The sequence below is a fragment of the Cibotium barometz genome, chromosome 28 (genome assembly GCF_041138505.1).
Source record: "Cibotium barometz isolate CiBa-2024 chromosome 28, ASM4113850v1, whole genome shotgun sequence".
NCBI lineage: Eukaryota > Viridiplantae > Streptophyta > Polypodiopsida > Cyatheales > Cibotiaceae > Cibotium > Cibotium barometz.
Window position 1 is genome coordinate 50,734,035 of NC_141073.1, and position 27,331 is coordinate 50,761,365.

The window sequence follows — 27,331 nt, forward strand, 5'->3', positions numbered from 1 at the left end:
ATCTTGGGTTAAGGAAAAGCTTTATGAAAAGCTTGATTTGGATTGAGAATGGGTCATGAGTATGACCATTTCTTGAGTGAGAGAGAGAATTTACATAAGAATCATTAGAATTTAAACATAAATGAAAATTAACTTCAATAGCATTTATTAAATTATGTAACTCTTCACTACTATTCAAACTTCAATAGCATTTAAAAAAAACCATACCAATTAAACTTCTCAAGCTTGAGAGGGGTTGAGAAGAGAGAAACATTGAGAAATTATAGAAAGATGAATATTCACTAATTACCTTACAACTTGCTTGATTCTTTGTTCACGGTAGAGGCCCCCAACCAATCAATTGGTTAAGTATGTTGATGGAGCCACTAATGGGGATTGAAGAAAGAGGGAAGCTCCAAAAACTAGTGAATTATTAAATGAATTCACAGTTCTTGGCTTAGGTGGAGTAGAGTAACGATGCATAAACACTATATATTTTTCAACAAGGGTGAGGCTTCTATTTATAGGAAAAATTGAGCTCCTAACCAAACAAACTGATTCTAGAATTTTCTAAATCAGTTTGGTCAATATTTGACCATTTTTAGGTCAGTTAAGCTAACTTTTTGGAACTAGACTTGAATGAGGAGAGAGGAGAGATGAAATATCTCAATTTTTATGAGTTTAAAACTCATTCAAGCATGTGAAATATGCACCTCCTTTAAAGAACTCCCCTTCCTTACATATGTCATATTTTTAATATTGCTCATAGTTTTTTACTAATAAACCTTGTACATTTTCAACTCTTCATCTTATGTGAAATATGCACCTCCTTTAAAGAACTCCCCTTCCTTACATATGTCATACTTTTAATATTGCTCATAATTTTTTATTAATAAACCTTGTACATTTTCAACTCTTCATCTTATGTGAAATATGCACCTCCTTTAAAGAACTCCTCTTCCTTACATATGTCATACTTTTAATATTGCTCATAATTTTTTACTAATAAACCTTGTACATTTTCAACTCTTCACCTCATGTGAGCATTTACTCATTTTTGGGTATTTTCTTTTTACAAGTTGGATTTATCTCCTCCCTACACATGGATTGATGCTATTGGTCCATAGGAACCTTAATTGGACCATAGTCTAAAGATTTCTGAAAATCTAGACCCTTAGGCTAAGGTTCTTTATAGCTATTTTCAATTAATTCCAATTGCACATTGGAAAATTCTTTTTGAATTTCTGTTTCAGGGGAACTCATCTGAATTAGAAGAGATATTTTTCTATCCAAAAATATTCAAAATCTGAATATTCTCTCTCTAGAATATTTTTCTCTCTCTAGGCTAAAAGAGATAGAAACAAGGTCTTTATATTTCTGAAGAGGGATTGATTACAGGGAAAGATACTAGACATCAAAAAGGGGGTGGGGGAGGAATCTTACATTCTACCCCACTTAAAAAAATGCGAGATGTCCTCATCTCGCAAACTGGGATAATTTCGCAAGATGCACGAATATGAGACTTAGAGAAAAATTTTAATCAAGATTAACCACCAAGATAAGTCTTAAAGAGAGCAAGATTCAAAATACGAACAAGATTTAAACTTTATTCATTCTCGGAACTTATACAGTAAAGATAGAGGAACTCTTTACACTTCCATAAGCCCGTCCATCATATGGTCACAAAAGCAGTCCTCACAAGCTGCACAAGTATAAGGTAACTCATCTATGGGAATGATTCTGTGGGTTATTGCTGCGCCTATCTCAGTGGTATGAGGTGTTCTAAGAAAAGGACCTCTGAGAGGCAAGCCAAAAACGGGGTAAAGGCATATCTTCTCATGAGGAAGAAAACACGCCAGTAAGAAGACCCGCTCAGAAAACCCAGGATGCCTTGATCTCATGACGCAGTAGTATCGGGGACCCAAACCCAAAGCTTCAATAACCATGGCCAAGCGGACATTGTTACGAAAGTGCTGCTGACCCCAGGGTGTTACCCTAGTTATGGCTTGATAGGTCCGCCATTTTGTCTGCGCTACAGAAGTTCCCAAGTGAGGGAAAAGTGAGCGCTCATACTGCTCTATAAAATCTTTCTTCACAGACTCCCTTGCGTCTTGAAGGTGAGAAATCATCATGGATAAAACTAATTCTTGTTGCCAAGCCATGAAGGAGATTAAGAAAGAAAGGAGATCCATGGAAGTAAGATTACTGTGAACGACAAGTAAAAGTTACGACTTATATAAAGGAAGGAGCTAGCGTAACTTAGAAGCCAACGGTAACTTGCCACTGAAGTTTTACCGTCTTTCCATGATTTGGGTTTGGCACATTTTTCTATAGAAGGCATTCAAACTTTGAGATGAGGAGATAAAAGAAGTTCGTAAGCTAAATCACCTACTTTCTTTGGTCCACAATATCTGGGAGATAACTTCTTCCCAACAGATAAAGAACTTCTTTTGGGCCGTACTCGAATGAAGACCAAAACCTTGATATCCAAAACATCGATTCTCACTTCTGAACTCATTGTTCTGAATCTTAAAACAGGTGGGACTCTTGAGAAGTATTCAGGAAAAAGGTTCTTCCTTTTTTAAACAGAATCTTTCTTTTATTTTAGAGAGAGAATAATTATAAGATCAGAAAGGGAGATTCTTACTCCTGTATACCTCTAAGGCTGGGGGAGAATCTTACATTCTACCCCACTTGAAAAGTGCGAGATGTCCTCATCTTGCAAGGTAGAGGACAACTCTTTTTCTTAAGATCCAATTTATTCTGGGGTTCCTTATATTCTGGTCAACCCAACAGAATACGGGGATAATTATCCCTTATATAGAACTCATCATTAAATAACAATTCATTCAGATCATATCATTCATATCTTTAACACGATAATGGTCCATTAGTCTCAAAATTTTCCTTCTGAACATTCCTCCACAGGAATTTTAGTTAAGCAAGTTCTCAATTTGTCATCCCTTAACTTAATCTACCGTCTCAAGTGTTAACAGTAGCAATCTGACAGCACAATCCACTAATCTCATAGTGATTTGCTGAAATCATTATCATCATTCCAGTTATGAATATCATCACTGGGACTCGTCCCATTCATCCTCATTGTGGTTTCGCTCAGCTTATTACATTTCAACTAAATTTCGAAAATCGTCATTTTTCAATGAGAATCCAATTCAATTCATCAATTCTCAAACAGAATTAAAAATCATATCAACCACATTCGAAATCATCATCTGGATAGCATTAACGCTTATAATTTCAAGTCTTAGATTTACTCGTATATACTATCGGTAAAGAGCTGCAGTTATACCCTCGGTATATACGGATAGTCATGATACTCGAAACTATAAGGTAAATACCATCATGTCTAGGTCTCAAGCAAGTCAGGGTTCCATACAATTGCGGTACTTCCAATTGAAGACCCAATTACTAATTTACGAATTTCAATTTGAATTAACAATTTGTATGAATTATATCAAACAATTACAACCTTTTTGTGCGTCTTGATAAACTTTTGACATAATTTGCTCCTCAGTTGATCTTATTGGAGATCTATGACTTAAGTTTGATAAATAGATTTTTCTTTATCCGATCGTCCGTAAAAAAAAAACATTTGTATATTTATATACAAGTTGCAATAATTACATAGAGTGGCTCGGCTCCAAAATTCAAAATCTCTTCGAGAGACGTATAAGACGACGGTACTTGGCCATAGTCAGGCCCTGTTACATAAGTTCTCTAACTGCGAAGGGAGCTATTATTTTCTCCTTAGGGATAAATCGACTAAGGAGTCTATAAACTCGGCAAGCACGTCTGAAATTTTGAGGCGTTGAAAGATATAGAATGACACCACGCGTCATTTTCAGCTTTATCAAAATCATGGCCAATGAGAGGTTCTGCCTCAGCATTGCACGCCGGTTATAAGAGGCGTGGATATATAGCCCTCCAACCCACTTATGCTGTTGTCTCTCCACTGGGTTAGGAAAATATAATTCCTCAAAATGGCGTGCGAGTCTTGCTCGGCTTGTTCGTATTGAAGCGGAAGAGATGAGATGCTCGAAGGCAAATGCAATCATATCTTGAGACTGGGTGAGGTCGGGAATACCAGATAAATGGGGAACTTCCATCTATACAAACAATTTCTTTGATTAAAATTTCTTCATTAAAGAAGCTTACGGAATGAAAATACATTATGAAAATGCTGTTTCTGAATTCTTATTACCAATTTCAGATAAGAATTTAATTATCTTTATTAGCTTTCAAAACCTTGCTCTGATACCAACTGTGAGATCCCTGTTCCCCACCGATCAACGGATTCGGGGTACTAGCAGCGGAAGTAGCACATCATGCGTGGGTAGGGGTCTCACACTCGGGGCCTCGCCCACGGATATCCGGACAAAAGACTAATCCGTCGGTTTGTCCAAAACCGAAACTGGAAAAACTTCCTTTACTCGGAAAGCATGGGCGATTCCACCAGGATAACTCTTTACTCTAACGTAGTCAAGATCATTACGGATCAACTGATCTGACTGCACCTTTAACGGTACTTGGTCAAATCAAGGTAGAAACTTGCACTTGGATCATTGGGATCAACGCTTTTTTCCCCATCAAGAGGCACAGCCGTTGATTCCTATCCATAGAATAATTTCTATCCGGGATTTACTTTATCTATCGTAAAAACAAAGTTGAGTCTCGATTTATGGATCCATCAGTCCAGCCTAACCCCATCCGATCCCATGGGTTAGCCAACCGCCCAACCACTGTAGTGATGGGATCCAATTTGGAATTTGGTTAGGTTTTGTCCCGGGTACCAAGGAAAAGAGTTCCAAGGCCCCCTAGCCGGAATTTCATGCAAACATAAAACTAGCCACACCACTTACACACCCAATATGAAAATTGCCTTTTTCTTAGCATCAGCTAACTTTAAAACAATCCTTTAATGAAACCATAGTACCACTGATCACAATCTCCCAATTTATCCAGTTGATTCATAATTTCCCATCATTCCTTCATCAGAGTATCTATGGCATCATTGGCAACTAGAACGCTCACCACCTGTCCACACAGAGGCCGTTTCCATAGTTCCTAGCCCATAATACTCGGCAATATAATCACTTATCAAGATGGACTCTCGTTGAAGATCAGCAAGATCAACCAACAGATCCATATAAAAGAGCCATGGACTCATCCGTTGAGGACCAGCAAGGTCAGTCAACCAGATCCATGCCCGGTTTCACAAAACAACTCTTACTCCTTGTTCCAATATCTTCCTCGACGCACGCGTGGGTATCCTAGGCGACCCAGAGCCCGAGCACCGTATGGTCAGCACCCTCTAGGATCCTTCGCAGGTGACCTAGCGCTTCACTCATAGGCCGCTTCCTTGGTCCCTCATCCACCGTACCGGAAGCTCACCATTTTAATCGAACCGAGGCTGGTCAAGACCTCGGTCGACCTTGCTACGCGAGACGTCCTCCATTGACTCTCCGTCAGCAGTTGCAACTTTATCAGTTAGGTCTCCACGACCTTAATCACAAGACGGTCAAAATGCTTCCCCAGCATTCTTGACATAAAACAGCCATTTACAAACAGTTTACAAATACAGTTTCTATATTAACTCTCATTTTTCCACATTATCCCTCATTAATCCACATTACTTATTCCACATTCCATGTATATGTGTACTCATCCAATCACCTCTTTTTCCATCTCTTCACTTCAGATTCCTTCACATCACATATCATATATTCACATCCATATCCACATCCATACATCCACATCCACATCCACATTCACATCCATACATCCACATCTACATGCTTATCTCCATTTTCACATCCTCATTTATACATCCACATCCCATATCCACATTCATACATACACATCCATATATCCACATCTACATCCACATACATACATACATCCACATCCACATCCACATCCACATTCCACATTCACATCTATACATCCACATCTACATTCACATTCACATACATCCACATCCACATTCCCATACATCCATATCTATACATCCACATTCCACATTCACATCTACATTCACTTTCACATACATGCATCCACATCTACATGCTTACCTCCATTTTCACATCCTCATTTATACATCCACATCCCATATCCACATTCATACATACACATCCATACATCCACATCTACATCCACATACATACATACATCCACATCCACATTTCACATTCACATCTATACATCCACATCTACATTCACATTCACATACATCCACATCCACATTCCCATACATCCACATCTATACATCCACATTCCACATTCACATCTACATTCACATTCACATACATCCACATCCACATTTCCATTCATATCTATACATCCACATCCATTCACATCTATACATCCACATCTACATCCACATTTACATCTATGCATATATCCATTTTCATGTTCATACATCCACACTCCCATCTCCATATCCACACATCCACATACATACATCCATTTTCACATTCCCATTTATATAACCCCATATACCTTCACATCTAATCTTTTACATCACATCCATTCTCGCCCTATCACAACCCATATACATCTTATCCTATCACATACACTTCTTACCTCATCCCCCCATACACATCTTAATTCATCTTATCACATCCTAACTTATTTCATAAGCATCTTATCACCTCTTAACACACCTCTTATCACATCCTATCACTTTCCATACGCATCTTATCAATTCTTATCACATCTCATACACCTCTTATCACATCTTATCACATTTCATATCTTTTTTTTTTTTTAAGAGAATTCTTTTATTTGATATAAGATTTCTCTACACATTTATTTATACATAAATTCCATTTAAGGAGACTAACACTTTCGAAATTAAAATCAATCTTTTATGCATCTTCTTATGCATGATTTCAATTTGGTAGGGAATTATACTTTTAGAATAAAAGAATTTCTCTTATGCATCTAAGTTAAGCATAAAATCCATTTATGAGAAAAATCATACTTTTAGTATAAAAAGAATATCTTTTATGCATACCTATATGCATGAAATCCAATATGATAAAAGTAACACTTTTGATATAAAAATTTTTCCTTTATGCATACTTCTATGCATGAAAATTAAAAATGATAAAAGTAACACTTTTGATATAAAAATTTTCCTTTATGCATACTTCTATGCATGAAAATTAAAAATGATAAAAGTAACACTTTTGATATAAAAATTTTCTTTTATGCATACTTTTATGTATGAAATAAAAATGATAAAAGTAACACTTTTGATATAAAAATTTATCCATTATGCATACTTCTATGCATGAAAATAAAAATGGTAAAAATAACACTTTTGATATAAAAATTTATCCTTTATGCATACTTCTATGCATGAAAGTAAAAATGATAAAAGTAACACTTTTGATATAAAAATTTATCCATTATGCATACTTCTATGCATGAAAATAAAAATGGTAAAAATAACACTTTTGATATAAAAATTTATCCTTTATGCATAATATTAAAATTCAATTTCTCCATGATTATAATGAAATTCTTTCAATTAATCTAGGATGATGATTCCTAGAATATGGTAGGAAGTCCTCTTTTTATGCTTTGAATGAAAATTTTTTATGCATAATTTTTATAAAAATTTTGCCATAGCTCCGCTGCTATGACTGATAAATCTCAATTTTTCTAAGGGATAAAGCTTATCATTAAGGAAATAATTAAAATGATTCTCTAATTGGATCCTTAATCCATAATGGATTGAATCATCAATATACATAAACTAAAAGCATAAGAAAAAGCCATTAATTTGGCCTCAAGCATAGCTTTATCTTGGGTTAAGGAAAAGCTTTATGAAAAGCTTGATTTGGATTGAGAATGGGTCATGAGTATGACCATTTCTTGAGTGAGAGAGAGAATTTACATAAGAATCATTAGAATTTAAACATAAATAAAAATTAACTTCAATAGCATTTATTAAATTATGTAACTCTTCACTACTATTCAAACTTCAATAGCATTTAAAAAAAACCATACCAATTAAACTTCTCAAGCTTGAGAGGGGTTGAGAAGAGAGAAACATTGAGAAATTATAGAAAGATGAATATTCACTAATTACCTTACAACTTGCTTGATTCTTTGTTCACGGTAGAGGCCCCCAACCAATCAATTGGTTAAGTATGTTGATGGAGCCACTAATGGGGATTGAAGAAAGAGGGAAGCTCCAAAAACTAGTGAATTATTAAATGAATTCACAGTTCTTGGCTTAGGTGGAGTAGAGTAACGATGCATAAACACTATATATTTTTCAACAAGGGTGAGGCTTCTATTTATAGGAAAAATTGAGCTCCTAACCAAACAAACTGATTCTAGAATTTTCTAAATCAGTTTGGTCAATATTTGACCATTTTTAGGTCAGTTAAGCTAACTTTTTGGAACTAGACTTGAATGAGGAGAGAGGAGAGATGAAATATCTCAATTTTTATGAGTTTAAAACTCATTCAAGCATGTGAAATATGCACCTCCTTTAAAGAACTCCCCTTCCTTACATATGTCATATTTTTAATATTGCTCATAGTTTTTTACTAATAAACCTTGTACATTTTCAACTCTTCATCTTATGTGAAATATGCACCTCCTTTAAAGAACTCCCCTTCCTTACATATGTCATACTTTTAATATTGCTCATAATTTTTTATTAATAAACCTTGTACATTTTCAACTCTTCATCTTATGTGAAATATGCACCTCCTTTAAAGAACTCCTCTTCCTTACATATGTCATACTTTTAATATTGCTCATAATTTTTTACTAATAAACCTTGTACATTTTCAACTCTTCACCTCATGTGAGCATTTACTCATTTTTGGGTATTTTCTTTTTACAAGTTGGATTTATCTCCTCCCTACACATGGATTGATGCTATTGGTCCATAGGAACCTTAATTGGACCATAGTCTAAAGATTTCTGAAAATCTAGACCCTTAGGCTAAGGTTCTTTATAGCTATTTTCAATTAATTCCAATTGCACATTGAAAAATTCTTTTTGAATTTCTGTTTCAGGGGAACTCATCTGAATTAGAAGAGATATTTTTCTATCCAAAAATATTCAAAATCTGAATATTCTCTCTCTAGAATATTTTTCTCTCTCTAGGCTAAAACAGATAGAAACAAGGTCTTTATATTTCTGAAGAGGGATTGATTACAGGGAAAGATACTAGACATCAAAAAGGGGGTGGGGGAGGAATCTTACAGACACAGAATGGTTGCCTTACAAAGAGAACACGAGAAACATCCTCATGCTCGCTGGTTTGCAGACTCTTTATGTCCTATTAGCGAGAGAGCTTTATCACACTCTTGAGAGCAATGTGCAGAGTACCGCTACCATGCCAAGGAATTCTTTTGTACCCAGATGGGTGGCAGATGAAACAAAAATTTCTTTACTACTCATGGCCCATCTCATGCCGTAGACCATGTCAAGTAGTTGTTTATAGGATACACATGGCACTCTTCATTTAGATCCTCCTATGATTAGACAGATAGCCACTGATTTCTATTGCTCAGCTTCTTAGCACTGAGCCTCATCTGGCTTGAGTGAGAATGAGGATAGAGGACGCTTTTGAATGTATTGCCACATTTGACTCTGACGAGATGTGTGTCATTCTAGATGCCCCTTTTTCTATGCACGAGTTCAATCATGCTCTTCATGCCTTACCTCATGGTAAGTGTCCAGGGGAGGATAGTCTCTCCCTTGTTTTTTCGTTACATTTTGGGATGAGATTGGGGCAAAGATCACATCGACTCTCCAGGAGATGTGGGACACAAGTTCTATACCTTCTTCTAGGGATAAGGCCTTGATTGGATAGTGGAGACCTATCACTTTACCTGGGACTGCATATAAGATTCTTGCTAAGGTAGTGAGCATTAGATTGTAGCCAATTTTGCAAGATGTCATTCAACATACTCAGAATGGATTCTTACACAGAAGGAGTATCTTTGATAACATTTTCTTATTTTGGGAGGTCATGGAATGGGCCAAAACAAGTAATCAACCTTTACCCATTATGTTTTTGGATTTTGAAAAGGCTTACGATAGAGTGGATTGGGACTTCCTTGAGGGTACTCTTAGCCATATTGATTTCTCTCAGTGATGGATCAGAGGAGTTTCATGCATGTATCATGATGCCCACAGTAGTGTTCTTGCTTGCAGAGATAGAGGAGAGCGGTTTTAAATTTCTCGATTAGTATGAAAAGATGCAGGGGGGAAGAGAGCTTGAGCTCTTGCAAGCACACACACACACTCACAAAACCCTAATAGAGAACACACAAGGTGAGAGGCTGAAAATCTTCTTCTTCTCTACTCAACACTCAACACACCATATACAAGAATAAGAGTACTCACAATATGAAAGGTACTCAACCAAATACATACACGGGTTCTCTATAGTGTGAACCCGACTAAATGAGCTGGCGCTATAACTATGCCAATCTCTAGAGTGGCTGTCACACAGCCTGTCATCCCACTGGCCGCATATCACCCAAGATCTCACCAACCATGCCAGTGGTGTAAGTGTGGGGCCTATCCCCCAGGCGGGTCATCAGTGTCCACCGCCTCACTAGAGCTCGATATCTCAACACTCCCCCTCGAGCTCAACTCCATCTCATGTACACCAAGCGAAGCCCTGAATCTGCGGAGCTTCTCTGTACCCAATGCTTTGGTGAAGATGTCAGCTACCTGATCCTCTGTGCTGACATAAACAAGGTCAAGGTCTCCTGCCAAGACCTTCTCTCTGACGAAGTGGTAGTGGACCTCTATGTGCTTCGTACGAGCATGAAAGACTGGGTTCCTGGCCAACTGTATACTGCTAATGTTGTCACAGAAAATGACAACTTGTCTATCCACTGATAGACCCAAGTCTCCAAGTAGCTTTCTCAACCAAGCTACCTCACATGCTGCCATAGCAGCTCCTCTGTACTCGGCCTCTGTACTCGATAGAGCAACCGTAGGCTGCTTCTTGCTGCTCCAAGTCACAGCAGCACTCCCCAAAGAAAACATGAATCCACTGGTAGATCTTCTGTCTGAGATACTACCAGCCCAATCAGCATCTGTGTACCCATGTACACATATCTCTGTCCCAGTCTCATAGAATAGTCCATAATGCAAAGTAGACTTCACATACCTCAGTATGCGTCTCACAGCATCCAAATGCGGTTTCCGTGGAACCTGCATAAACTGACTCACCAACCCAACAGCATAGCTCAAATCTGGTCTGGTGATCGTCATGTAGATCAAACTTCCTACTATGCTCTTGTACATAGTAGGATCCTCCAAGATCTCTCCTGAATCTGCACTCAACTTGCCATTCTGATCCAATGGCACAGAAATAGGCTTACAGCCTGTCATACCATACTTGGACAACATGTCCAAGCCATACTGTCTCTGCAGTAATCCAATACCATGTGGTGACCTAATCACCTCAATGCCCAAGAAATATCTGAGCTCTCCCAGATCCTTCATCTCGAACTTCTGTCTAAGCAAGATCTTTACATCAAAGATCTCTGCATCATGGTCCCCCGTAATGATCAAGTCATCTACATAGATGACAACAAGCACAACCCCTCTATCACCATGTCTCACATACAATGAGAAATCTGCATTGGCTACATGAAAGCCAATAGTGACAAGATATTCAGAAATCTTGTCAGACCATGCTCTTGGTGCTTGCTTTAAGCCATACAAGGCTTTTTTCAACCTACAAACATGCTCGGGGTGACCCACATCCTCATAACCAGGTGGCTGCAACATATACACCTCTTCTTGCAAATCCCCATGCAAGAATGCATTCTTTACATCCATCTGATGTAAAGACCATTGCTTTGACGCAGCCACTGCTATCACAACTCTCACCGTTGCCATCTTGGCAACTGGGCTGAAAGTTTCCTCATAATCAATCCCATATGTCTGCGCATATCCTTTGGCTACCAATCTAGCCTTGTACATGTTTATGCTTCCATCACTGTTATGTTTAACTTTGTACACCCACTTGCATCCAATGGCTTTCTTGCCTTCTGGCAATTGCACTAAATCCCAAGTCTCATTTCCATATAGTGCATCCATCTCCTCATCCATAGCTTTCTCCCAACACACATTTCCAATAGCCTCATCAATGCATGTGGGCTCTACAACCTGCACAACTTTTGCCATATATGCATAGTGATGTGCCACATAACCATCATATGTAAATCTCTGCACAGGGTTCTTCACTCTCCCTGATCTTCGCAGCTTTTCATTCATGGCTTCCATAGCCTTCTTTACACCAGGTGTTCTCATAGCTGGGATCCCAAGCTCCTCATCAAGGCTCATATCTGAGCCACTAGACTCTCCATCAACATGAGAATGCCCTGCAGAAATGTCAGGCATACCAAGGGGCTCAACCACTTTCTCTTTTCCTTTACGTGATGTACTAATCACATTTGCAGGGCTGGTATTATGACGCAGCCTGCCACTCCATGGTCTATCAACTGACCCACTAGATGAGGACTCTCCTGGTCCACTCAAAGACTGTGATTGCTGACCTGCATTCTGTGCAACCACACTTCCACTCAAATCAGCCCCAACAGCTTCTTTTTCAGCAGCATACCAGCTGCTCATCTCATCAAAGACAACATCCCTGCTTACCCTCAACTCACGTGTAGCAGGGTTATAACACCTGTATCCCTTTTGCTCAAGGGAATATCCAATAAACACACATTTTTCAGCTTTCAGATCTAGCTTAGTTCTCAGCTCATCTGGCACATGCACATATGCAATGCATCCAAAAACTTTCAGATGAGATAAATCTGGTTTTCTGCCAGTAAACCTCTCCTCTGGAGTTACATCATGTATGGCTGCAGTTGGAGTCCTGTTCATGATGTATACTGCTGTAGAAACAGCCTCAGCCCAATAGCAATGCGGCATATTCTTCTCTTCCATCAATGCTCGCGCAATCTCAGCAATGTGCCTGTTTTTCCGCTCAGCAACTCCATTTTGCTGCGGAGTGTATCTGCATGTGAACTGTCTCCGAATACCATTCTTCTTCAAAAATTCAGAGAACTCATTGGAGAAGTATTCTCCCCCTCCATCTGACCTTAGGTACTTAACATATTTCCTTGTTTGCTTTTCAACCAAAAACCTGAAATTCTGAAAGTGAGTGAACACCTCACTCTTCTCCTTCATGAAATATACCCACACTTTCCTTGTGTGGTCATCAATGAAAGTGACATAGTACCTGTAGCCTCCCATAGACACGGTCTTCGTAGGACCCCATACATCTGAATGCACAACATCTAGTGCATTTCTGCTCACATATCTGTTACGTGGAAACACATGCTTTGTTTGCTTCCCAAATTGGCATGCTTCACATATTTTCTGCATACCTTCCACTTTAAATTTTGGCAGCCCTGTCACAATTCCTTTTGTCTGCATAGACTTCAATCTCTGCACATTTACATGTCCAATTCTTTTATGCCATATGTCTGTGTCTGCAACAACTCCTGAACCATTTGCAAAGATCGCAGCACTCATTTCAGGCATGTCTACATCCAACGTAAACATTCTGCCCACTCTGTTGCCTTTTGCAACCAACCTGCACTTGTCTTTGAAATCTTCAACATAACACCCATCAGGGTTAAACCGAACCTGCAACCCCTGCTCAATCATCTGGCCAACTGAAACCAGATTCTTTGTTATGTTCGGTACATGAAGTACATCTGCAAGGTACTTCACTTTGCCATCCTGCATAGATAATGGCACATCTCCAACGTGGGCAATTGGATGAGCAGTGTCATCCCCTGTTTCCACAAAACCTGGTCTTTCCGGGTTCTTCATCTCCTTGAACCACTCCCCATGACTCGTCATGTGGTTCGAAGCGCCTGAATCCACATACCATACATTATCTTTTTGTGCTGCATCAACATTTTCAGACATGGCATTTACAACATGCTGCATAACAAACAACCTTTCATTGTCCTCATTATTTCTGCTTGAGGATGCATAGTTGTTTTGCTGCACTTTCCCATTTTGCATGTCAGCCTGCTTCTTATAACATTCTGACTGCACATGTCCTGGCTTACCACAATAGTAGCATTCACGTGCATCATTATATTGCCTTTGCCAATTTCCACGGCCTCTTTGACTCCCCCTGCCTCTGAATTTGCCTCTTCCACCTGCGTGTTGTTGTTGTTGTTGTTGATTCTGGGACTGTTGTTGCTGCTGCTGCTGCTGGCCATAATTCTGATTACCTGTTCGGCCACCTCCTTGACCGCGTCCACGGCCTCCTCTACCTCGTCCTCTTCCTGAACTCGTGTAGAAGGCCTGTTGCTCTGAACTGTTTTTACTTTGTGAAGACTGTTGGTCTTCACCCAAGCTCTTCTCTTCGATAATCAGCATAGACACCAAATCTGTAAAGTTGGGAATGTTTTCCCGAGTCTGAATGGACGTCTTGAACGCCTTGTATTGTGGCCCGAGACCACGTAGACAGACTTCCACCTTGTCATCATCATCTACTGACACACCAATAGATGCAAGGGATTCCACAATACCCTTTATCTTCAACGCATAGTCATTCACAGACATGCTCTTTTTCTCCACAGTATGAAGTTCATTCTTCAACTGTATCTTACGTGCCTTGGTGTTTGTTTCATAAAGCTTTACCAAGGTGTCCCACGCCTCCTTGGGGGACTTGGCATCCTGAATGTGCCCAATCATGGTGTCCTGTATACTAATGGAAAGCCAATACATTACTTTCCTGGCTCCTTGGTTCCAATCTTTAAACTCTTTCACATCTGCAGCAGTCGGATTTATATCCGGTATCTCCGGTGCCTCTTCATGCTCACCTTCTATGTAGTCCCAATAGCCTTTTCCCATCAGAAAATTTGTCAACCTGAACCTCCAAGCATGGAAGTTATTCTTGTCAAGCTTCTCAGCCACAATCTGTGTTATGCCATCATTAGACATCTTGCCAAACACACAATTTTACCAGAAACTGCACTCTGGTTTTTCTTGCACAAACTGTATTTTCTGCATAGCGGTACTGCTATCCACTCAAATGTCACAACCAGTGACCTCAATGCACATACATACACCCAATGGCAAATGTAGACCTCTTTGCAGCACCCACAGTGTCTGCACAGTCAATCTGTCTTCCTGCAGTTCTTAAAACAGAGTTCTGCAGAGAATCGAAGACTTACCCGCAGTGCTCGAAATCGCCTGCTTTCTGAAAAACGGAGGTCCAGACGCGCCCGAAACGCGTTTTCGGCCCGAAAATTGCAGTCCGTAGGATTGTATAGTTGCCCTATAGCTTCACTCCCGCGAAGAAAGCTCCTCAATCGGAGATCGTTTGCCGGTGCCTCCCGTAGAGCTCCCGACAAGGGTGTAGTCACCAACACAATAGGGAAGAGTAGTTGAAGCTCTTACCCTCGTACCGCTTCCTGTGGTTCTCTTGCTTGCAGCTCAGCCCTTAGCACGAACCAGGCTCTGATACCATGAAAAGATGCAGGGGGGAAGAGAGCTTGAGCTCTTGTAAGCACACACACACACTCACAAAACCCTAATAGAGAACACACAAGGTGAGAGGCTGAAAATCTTCTTCTTCTCTACTCAACACTCAACACACCATATACAAGAATAAGAGTACTCACAATATGAAAGGTACTCAACCAAATACATACACGGGTTCTCTATAGTGTGAACCCGACTAAATGAGCTGGCGCTATAACTATGCCAATCTCTAGAGTGGCTGTCACACAGCCTGTCATCCCACTGGCCGCATATCACCCAAGATCTCACCAACCATGCCAGTGGTGTAAGTGTGGGGCCTATCCCCCAGGCGGGTCATCAGTGTCCACCGCCTCACTAGAGCTCGATATCTCAACATAGTATGGTAGGGATGCCCCTTAGCCCCATTATTATATATCATAGTCGTAGAGGCAATGAACATTTTCCTCCACTTGGATTAGTAGAGGATGCACTGCTAGATATTTTGGATGCTAGGTTGGGGTTGATAATTCTCCTTCACAGCAATTTGCTCCAGTACTCATCATGAGTATTCGGAAGAAGCTTCTTCATTAAAGCTCCAAGATATTGGATTTAGCCTCTAGAGCATTGGTGGCTAATCACGTATTGCTTGACTTGGCTTGTTTATTACCTCTTGTTTTTGTGCTTCTCTCATGTGTGAATTGGTCAATTGCAGAGGTTGATGCGTAATTATCTTTGGTTGGGTTTGGAAGGCACCACAAAAACATGTACTTCTCTCATGTGTGAATTGGTCAATTGTTTGTGCTTATCTCATGTGTGAATTGGTCAATTGCAGAGGTTGATGCATAATTATCTTTGGTTGGGTTTGGATGGCACCATGTGCTAGGATAGCTTGGCTCACAATTATTTAGCCCGAATGAGAGGGGGGGCTGAATATTATTGATTCGGATGTTCAGTGTGCAGGACGTTGCTTTCAAACTTGTGGTCAAAGGTTTCCTACTAGGCACTAAGCCTTGGAAGGATTTTTTCTTATCTCAAATTTTGCATGTACAGCATGGCTGCCTAGCACACGGTTCTTTTTCCATAGAGGCAGATATTAGGGCACCATCTTCCCCTATTATTGCCATTGTTAGAGTGTGGAGAAGCATGAGACCATTCTTGCAAGACAAATGCTTCCTAGGTCTTTGGATGAGGCTGACCGCTGACAACCTATTATGTGGAACAAGTTTGTTAGGGATGAGTCCGGTTGGCCACTTAGTGCAACTCGTTACATGCAATGGCCAAGATGGGAGAGATATGCATACACAGCTCTTTCTTGGAAGACCTTTAAGAGTCTTTTGGTGGATCGAAGAGTTGTATCCATTCAGCATCTTAGGGGCTCTCACATACGTATTGATCAGATTGATGCAACGATAACGCATGAGTGTCTCTCTTGGACCTTTCATAGAGATTATCATCCAAGACGGCTGGGAGTTTTTTTGAGGATATGCATACCTCTGTAGGTCATTGATCTCCCTGGCCAAGAGTCTACAAATTTCATCATCTATTTTATGATGCTTGGAGGGAGATTGAGGAGATGTAGCATGGAGGGGATCAACTAGATTCTAGGCTTAGTCCAGTGATGATTCTTGGTCATTCGAGGAAGCGTTGGTTCATTGATCCTTCTCCTCAAATAGTGACTCATGGATCTTGGTGTTTGTGGTTGTATGGTGGTAGTCCTATCAGATATCTTCAGTTGAATCCGCATGAGTGGGAGTGGATTGATGCCTCTGATCCATTGAAAAGCCTTCCCTTTTTCAGTTTCACGATCTCGAATGCCAAACTTCTCATCATTTGGTAGATGTGTAGGATCCCTATTCTGAGGCCTCATTGGGAGAGATATGACATCTCTCTAGTGATACAATGCAAAAAATACATAGGCTTTGGCATTGTATCACTGGAGAGATGTCATATCATTAATACAGAAGGAGCCTAATCTCTCATTTCTTTTGGTTATTTTTACATTGTGTTCTCCCCAATCAGTGGAGATCGGTTTCATGTGTAGCACCTACTTGCCCGAGATGTGCGACAAATTCTGAGACTGTACAGCATTGTTTATGGAGATGCATCACTGCACAACCTATTTGGGATTCTATAGCCCAACTTATGGTCAAATTGAGTAGCCACACCACGCATGTTACTTGGGGGATAGTTGCTTTGGCTTTGCCAATCTAGTCCACAGCTTTTCTACGAGGACACTGATATAAACACTCAGAGATTGTTGCCAATGTTACAACATGGAAAATCTCAAGAGCTAGAACCATGGATGCTATTGAGGGTGTCTAAATTTTTGAGTCTCATTGCATTAGCACTATATAGGATGATATCATCCATACTCTCATGGCTAATTACGCTCGTATTCAGAGGTCCTCTCGTTCTGCGCAGGTAAAGCGCGTTGTATTTATATGGGAGTGGGACCACGGTTTTTTATTTTCGTCTAGGCCCACGGATCTTTCATGGCACCATGATGCTCCTCAGTGTGTTGAGATCACCTTACATATTGGGGTGATTCTATTCTATTCCATCTTATAGCCATGATTATTGTATGCTTTTTTCATACTTAATAGAAGTCCCTTTCCTTTTTTTTTAAAGGGCACATGATCATGCTAGAACCTATGCGGATAAAGACTGTAAGAATGTCCTGTTTGAGTATGGGGATAGTGCATCCCAAATTACCATGGATGATCTAAGACTATGTGGACAGGGAAGTGTGGAAAAAGTTTGCCAGTATTGTGGTCCTTTCACAATACTTGAAAACATTGGTAGTGTGGTTGGAGTTACCTAAGGGGTTCTTGGGTTCATCTAGTTATTTTTCCTCAAGAAACATATCCTTCTATTAGCTACCTAAAAACAACCAAAATGTGTAAGTACAAATCCAAGTCAAGATGATCAAAGGGGAGGATGCACTTCTCCTTTGGCTGACCACTTTAGGAGAAGAAGACTATCTCATAAAATGGGGGGAAAATGACCACATAAGTGGTCTGTAATGCAAATTTGCTCACCACCTCTATCTATAAGAAAGTGATCATGCCAATAGATCTTGAGGAAGGCCTCCTGATGCTTCCCATGCTTCCTCATGCGGTCTAAGCCACCATGAATCTGCCCCCACACAATGACCACGGATGGTGTGAATAATAATGAGCCATATGCTCTGGATAGACTTCGTTGGCCTATGTGCTAGCTGTCACATGAAAAGAGTGATCTTTTGTGGCCAAAAGCTATCGAGAGCCACTTCCATAAGTCTGTAAGAAAATGCGACGACCTTTGGACTGCCAATGTGCTATTGCTCAAGAATGCCTCCACCTCTGACATCTGAATCCTGGCGGCCAAGTTGTGTGCAGTGTAAGCAAAGAAGGGGATACCAAGTGAATCCTCTCTATCCTCTGGATCTTGCCATGTCCACTCTCTCCGATCTCATTGAAGATTTGTAAATAGGCTGGCCCTCCCACATCTATAGCCTTCTTAGTCTCTCTCTAGCCTTCTTGGCCGGAGAAGGATCGATGTGCCTCTCATGTGCAGGAAAGCCAATCACCCATACCCTATGCAAGGTAATCCCATGAGGTCCTCTAAGGGGTATCTCATCTCTCCAGAATCCCAATAGAGAAGGTGAGTCGAGCTGAGTACTTGTCCACACCATGAACTACTAGGGGTATGCCATGCCTGCTGGTGAACATTCTTAGCCACACTACAAAGGAGAAGGATCCAATATCAAGGCCAGCCACACTAGAGGGATGAAAGAGTCAAAGTTGAGACTAAGTCCCTGATCCCAAGAAGGCCTCTCTCTTGAGCCTTTGGAGGTAACTGTCTGAATGCAAGCAATTCTCCAAGTGACCTAGCGAGGCCCGTACTTAAGGCTTTCCAAGATACGTTTGGGTGAGCTCCGAGCATGTGACCACTAGGCAGATGGACCAAAGGATTAAATATCAGAGGCTACCAAAGCCACTCCTCAAAGCCCCGACGAGCATGTGACCACTAGGAAAATGGACCAAAGGATTCCAAATCAGAGGTTGTCGGAGCCACTCCTTAGAGAGACTACTGGAGTTGGCTGCTCTATAGGGTCGCCTAAGATGATCCCAATCACACAAGATATACTAGCTACAAATCTATCCTCAAATGCTAGGCTAAATGTTGAAATACATGATGTATAAGTGATAAAGGGTGAGAGAAAGAGGTCATGTAGGTGTGAACACACCCGAAATAAAGTGGACATGTGAGTGGAAAAGGGATCTAGGGTTGGCCCAGCCCTAGCCCTTAGTGAACCCTATATAAAGGGCAAGAGGCCTCACTTTTTATAACACAACACAACAAAACCAACACATGAGGGTGAAGGTGAAGCCAACTTCGGAGTGGCTGAAATAGAAGGTAATATAGAAGCTTTCTATACATCTTGTGTTCTTGCTCTCTCTCATATATGTTTCTCTATCTTGCCATCAACTATTGCTTCTGTTGTGAATACCCCCCTTTATTTTGACATGGTATCATAGAAGCTAGCATGATTGGAAGGAGACATACGCATAAAACGTGTCTACCAGGAGAAAGGATTGGAGAAGCACGAAAATGCAACCAATGAAGCCAATGTAATAAAGATTGGTACATCCAAATCCCACTTGAAGATTGTCTTTTGCAAGAAGATGGTACACGAAACCACTATGGAAGAGATGGTACCAAAGATATTACTAAGGTTGAGGGGAATTTTGGAAGTTCCTCACATGATAAGCAACTCTTCTAGTTGAGGAGTGAAGCATGTTTGCTAGAATTGGGAGTGAACCACATTTCTCTATAACTCATCACTTTTGTAAAAGCCTAATCTATAAAGGCTACCTACCTTGTCATATATCCTATGGTTGAGAGGGGGTCATTTTATTCTTGTATGTCCAATGCTCACCTTGCTCCATGTTTTGCATTGTCCCATGGTGGCATTGAGGGAGGGTGTTGAAATATATGATGTATAAGTGATAAAGGGTGAGTGAAAGAGGTCATGTAGGTGTGAACACACCCCAAAGAAAGTGGGCATGTGGGTGGAAAAGGGATCTAGGGTTGGCCCAACCCTAGCCCTTACTGAACCCTATATAAAGGGCAGGAGGCCTCACTTTTTGTAACATAACACAACACAACCAACACATGAGGGTGAAGGTTAAGCCAACTTTGGAGTGGCTGAAATATAAGGTAATATATAAGCCAACTTTCTATACATCTTGTGTTCTTGCTCTCTCTCATATATGTTGCTCTATCTTGGCATCAACTATTTCTTCCATTGTGCATACTCCTCATTATTTTGACACTAAAGCCACGTGTTCGCATCTCTGTGAAGATCCATCTCATGCTTTGAGGCCAAGGGCCTCCCAAGGTTTAAGTGTGGGAAGAGATCCTAGCCAAAAGGAAGTCCTTCCAAGCCTCACCACTCGAAAAAAGACCACAAATAATCAACTTTCCCAATAGAGCACAGCTCTGAATGGAGGGATTGATGATGCTTAGGCTCCCTCTGTGTGTCGCACAGCTGAATGATCACTCTCTACTAGGCCACCTTGGCCGTGGCCAGTCTCCCATCACTGCCAACCCATAGAAATTTTTGGATCAAACACTGGAACTAACCAATACATGCCCAGGAGAAAGACCAATAGAAGGTAATGTACCACATGGTGGCAAGAAGAACCTAGTTTGCCAACACAACCCTATCAAGAGTGGCAGGTATCATGTACTACACACATACAACATCAAACACACCTGAGAAGAAGGGAACTTCCTGAGCTCTGCTATTGTATTCTTCACACTAAGTGGGTATGCAACAAAACAACCTAAGTGTGCCTTATATATGGAAGATACTCATTCACAACAAAAAAACCTAAGTGTGCCTTATATATGGAAGATACTCATTCACACACGTGTACATCTAAAATACATAGATAGCGATAAGCTGCGTGTCCCGCTTATTGGTCACTGGTGGCTCTGCCCATCCATGCTAAGTTGGGGAATAGAGACGTGTGTCTTCGTATATCTCAACACTCCCCCTCAATCTCAAGTCACAAGGAAAATGAGTGCTTGAGCTTGCATCACTCTAAGTAATGTACTCCCATAGCCTCTCAGAAGTACTGCAAGGGTAATGCTTTCATGAATATATCTGCAACCTACTGCTTGGTAAACACATATTACAGGTCTACCTCTCCGCTAAGCACCTCTCACGAATGAAGTGGTAATGGATCTCTATGTGTTTCGTGCAAGTATGAAACACCGGATTATTAGCTAGCATGATGCTGCTAATATTATGGACTGGGTCCATTGAATCATAGTAGCCAATTTATGCCGCAAGCTACATAACTGCACGCCTCACAAGTCGCATACTCAACCTCTTTAGAAGACAATGCAATGGTCGGCTTCTTCTTAGAAAGCCATGACACTGCAACCCCTGAACGATTGAATACATATCCTGACGTCGATTGCCTGTCATCTGCACTACCTACCCAATCAACATCCGTGTAAGCATATAACTCGGACTCTACATCATCCCAGTAATGCAATCCATAAGCAAGTGTGTGCTTCACATATCACATGATGTGCTTGACAGCATCTAAATGTGGCTTCCTGAGTGTATGCATAAACTGACCAACCACTCCAATTGCATAACTGAGATCCGGTCTCGTAATGGTTAAATAGGTAAGAGACCCCACCATCTTCCAATACATGTTACTGTATTCAATCTCAACACACATATATGCTGTCATCTTGGCATTCGGATCTAATGGTGCAGACATAGGCTTACATGTGGTCATACCATACTTGGCCAATAGTACCTTAGCTCACCAAGATCTTTCATCTCAAATTCAACATGAAACTGTGCTTTTACCTGAGCAACCAACTCCTCATTACTACCCATGACTATCAGGTCATCAACATAAAGAATGATAAACACCTTATCACTCCCCCGCACTAACGCAAACAAAGATGAGTCAGCCAGACATACATGAAACCCAATTTGTTGTAAGTAGGTGGTAATCCGGCTACGCCATGCACGCGAAGCTTGCTTTAACCCGTAAATAGGCTTTTGCAATCAGCATACTCTATGCAGATACCTATTATCCTAATAACATGGTGGTTGTGTCATGTACACTTCCTTGGCTAACTCACCATTCAAGAATGCAATTTTTGTTTCTAGGAAAGAGACTTCTATTAAGTATGAAAAAAGCATACAACAATCACAGCTATAAGCCGGAATAGAATAGAATCGCCCCAGTATGTAAGGTGATCTCAACCATTGAGGAGCATCATGGTGCCATGAAAGACTTGTGGGAATAGAGGAAAAGAAAATGCCATGGTTCCACTCCCGCATAAATACAACGCGCTTTGCATGTGTGGAACGAGAGGACCTCTGAATACAAGCCCAAATAGCCATGAGAGTATGGATGATATCACCCCATATAGTGCTAATGCATCAAGACTCAAAAATCTAGACACTCTCAATAGCCTCCGTGCATCTAGCTCTCCAAATCTGCCATGCTATAATACTAGCAAAAATCTCCCAAATGGTGTCAATCCTTTGTCCGGGGAGTGTATAGTGTGAGTTAGGGACATCCTACAATAAACCATGCTAGGAAATACCTCTAAAAATGAAAATGGCAGTTTATATCTGTGCCCTCGTAGAAAAACTGTGGACCAGACTCAAAAAGCCAAGCAACTGTCCCCAAGTAACATGCATGGCATGGCTACTCAATTTGCCCATAATTTGGACTATAGAACCCCAAATATGTTGTGTAGTGCTGCATCCTCATAAACAATATTGTACAGTCCCAAAATTTGCTGCACATCTTGGGTAGGTAGGTGCTACACCGAAAACCGATCTCCATTGATTGGTGGGGAGACCACCATGTAAAAATAACCAAAAGAAATGAGAGATCTGGCTTCTTCTATATGAATGCCAAAGCCTATGCCAATATCTGTGCACCATCACTGGAGAGATGTCAAAACTCTCCCAATGAGGCCTGAGAGTAGGGATCCTATGCATCTATCGAGTGATGAGAAACTTAGCATTCCGGACCATGAAACTAAAAAAGGGAAAGCTTTTCAATAGATCTGAGACATCAATCCACTCCCACTCACCTGGATCCCACTGAAGATATCTAATAGGACTGCCACCATACAACCACAAACACCAAGATCCATGAGTCACTACTTGAGGAGAAGGATCGATAAACTAGTGCTTCCCCAAACAACCAACAATCCTCACTGAACTAAGCCTGGTATTTGGGATGATCCCCTCCATGCTACATCTTCTTAATCTCCCTCCAAGCATGATAGAATAGATGATATAATTTGTAGCCTCCTAGCTCGGGAGGGTAATGACCTGTAGAGGTATGCCTATCCTCAAAAAAACTCCTAACCATCTCGAATGATAATCTCCATGAAAGATCCAAGAGAGACTCATACAGTTCAATACGTATGCGAGAGCCCCTAAGATACTGAATGGATGCAACTCTCTGATCCACCGAAAGACTCTTGAAGGTATTCCAAGCAAGAACTGTGTATGCATGTCTCTCCCATCCTCGCCATTGCATGTAAGGAGATGCACAAAGTGGCCAACAGACCTCATCCCTAATGAACACATTCCACATAATAGGTTGTCTGTCAACCTCATCCAAAGACCTAGGAAGCCTATGTCGCAAGAATGATCTCATGCTTCTCCATGCTCTGACAATGGCTACAATAAGAGGGGAAGATGGTGCCCTGATATTTGCCTCTGTGAACAAGAATCATGTGCTAGGCAACCAGGGTGTACATGTTGAAATTTGAGATAAGAGAAAATCCTTCCAAGACTCAATTCCTGGTAGTAAACCTTTGACCAAAAGTTTGCAAAGCAACGCCCTGCACTGAACATCCGGATTAATAATATTCAGCACCCCCTCTCCTCTAGGCGAAATAATTGTGAGCCAAGCCACCTTGGCACGTGTGTCTATGGTGCCATCCCAACCCAACCAAAGAAAATTGCAAATCAACCTCCACAATTGACCAATTCACGCATGAGAGAAGCACCAACAAGAGGAAATAAACCAAGCAGAGGCAAGCAATGCCTGATAAGCCACCAATACGCTAGAGGCTAAATTCAATATCTTAGAGCTCCAATGAAGAAGCTTCTTCCAAATACTCACGAGTACCGGAGCAAACTCCTATGCAGGAGAAATATCAACCCCAACCTGGCATCCCACATATCCAGTAGTGCATCCTCTACTGATCCAAGTAAAACCAAGGTCTGCACCCCAAGCAACTCTCGACGAGTCGCTAATCCAAAAACCAATAGATTTGTGTCAATTAATGAGGGCCCTTGCTGCCAAACAAAACTCTTCCAATGCCACCCGGAAGGAACCTAAACATAGGTGTGAGGTCTCCAAGAACATGGCTATGTCATCAGCTAACTGAGAGTAAACCAACTCCTCCTGACTACGAAGAGGCAACCTCAATCCATAAATACCAACACTGGAGCGGAGGAAGATGCTATTGCCTCTGTGACTATGATATATAATAATGGGGCTCAGGGGCATCCCTACTATACTAAGCGAGAGATCTGAGACCGCTCTCCTCCATCTCCACAAGCAAGCACGCTATTATGGGCATCACGATACATGCATAAAGCTCCCCAATGACTAAGAGTACCCTCAAGAAAGTCCCAATCCACTCTATCATAAGCCTTCTCAAAATCCAAAAGCAAAATTGCTAAAGGCTTATTACTCGTTTTGGCCCATTCCACACCCTCCCAAAATGAGAAAATGTTATCAAAGATGCTCCTTCCATGTAAGAATCTATTTTGAGTATCATGAATGACATCCTGCAAAATTGGTTGGGGTCTCCACTTTCCAATGAAGGTCTTATCCTGACTCTTAGGGATAAGAAAGATAAGCACCTCAGTGAGAGAAGAAGACATAGAACATGTGTCCCAACATCTCCTGGAGAGCCGATGTGATCTTTGCCCTAATCTCATCCCAAAAAATAATGAAAAAAACAAGGGAGAGACCATCTTGCCCTGGACACTTACCATGAGGTAAGGCATGAAGAGCATGGCTGAACTCTTGCATAGAAAAAGGGACATCCAAAACGGCAGACATCTCCTCAGTAATCAAATGTGGCAATGCATTCCAAACCTTCCTCTGTCCTTTGTTACTCAAGTCATAATGAGGCTCAACGCTAAGAAGTTGGCAATAGAAATTAGTGACAATCTGTCCAATTATAACAAGATCTGAATGAAGAATGCCATGTGAATCCTGCCTAACACTATCTCTAGCATGAGATGGGTCGTGAGTAGCAAAGAAATGTTTGTTGCATTTGCCAGCCATCTAGGTCCAAAAGGATTCCTTGGCATGGTAACGATACTTCGCACGCTACTCAAGAGTGTGATGAAGCTCTGTCCTAACAGAACGTAAAGAGTCTTCAACCCAGTGAGCATAAGGATGTTACTCGTGCTCTCTCTGTAAGGCAGCCAGTCTGTGTCTACTAGCCCTTTCTAAATCCAAGGCCTCCTGCCTCTTAGAGAGCGCACGCATGTGATAAACGTCGCTAATATCAGAGAGAGCAAAGGCCAAGCTTTGCAAGGCCTGCAAGAAATCATGAGATCTCCAAATATCAAGCATCTGATGTGATAGCTCTGCATCTAAGAACAAATGATGAGGGATGTGTACATTAGGTACTGATCCATGGCGACTCAGATCTTTAATGCATAAAACCACTAAGCAATGATCCTATTTTGAAGTGCCTCCATGAGGACAAAAGGACGGAAGGACCAGATGTTCGAGAGATCAAAGCAAATCAACACAACATGAAATGAATGAATGAGTGTATGTATGATGGTGAATGTAATGCTGTACAAGAGGCCCTCTAATGTGAGGTGACTCTAAGTAGTAGATTAGCGAAGAAGAAAAGATGAGGTCAGAGCTGAAGCACGGTCAGTGAAGTAGGCTCGTGTCGATGTGAGGCAAGGGCACTCCGAGAGATGGTCGGTGTCGAAGGCTCGCGTCGATGGATGCGATGGCAATCCGAGGTGGTAGATGTCTGTAGTGGGCAGCTGAAGGTATAGTATTGCAAGCTCTGGTGACAAGGATGCTACGGTACTTGAGGGATGCAAACTCTGGTGACGAGGGTGCTACAATACCTAGAGGGGTACAGGGCTGGATGTCAAAGGCACGCATCACTCTGTGAGGCAATGGCTCTTCGAAGGTGAGATAATGCAGACAAACAACAGCCTATAGATGAGTGGCTTGCAGGAGAAATGCAGATCTAAGAAGCAGAGATAATTGTTGTCTCAGGTAGATGGTGTGCTGCCGTCAGAAGGTAGGTAGTGAAGAGCAGAGAGGGCTGTTGTCCTGATATCGTCAGGTGATGATGAGCAAAGAGGGATGTTGTCCCAAGTCGATGGAAAATAATGAGCAGAGAGAGCTGCTATCCCAAGTCAATGGAGAATGATGAGCAGAGAGTGGGCTACTATCCTGAGGCGATGTGATGAGCAAAGAGGGCTATCGTCCCAAAGTCAAAGTGATGATTTTCTTCTATAGGTATCAAGGGTTGAGTGCTATAGGTATCAGATTAGGAAATACTGATGTTGTAGAGAATAGAGCCGACAACATACAGGTATGGACAAAAACGCTGGCTACTACTGTGTGCAAGGAATGGAGTGCAGATGATAAACGATGTTGTTGCTATTGCAGAGATAGCACCAGCAGAGCAGACTGTCTGACGATATGATATTTTTGTTGTTGTACTGAATATGAAACAATGCATATATATGGGTTGGGCTGCTGGTTGGCCCAGAGTAGGGACTGTCGGC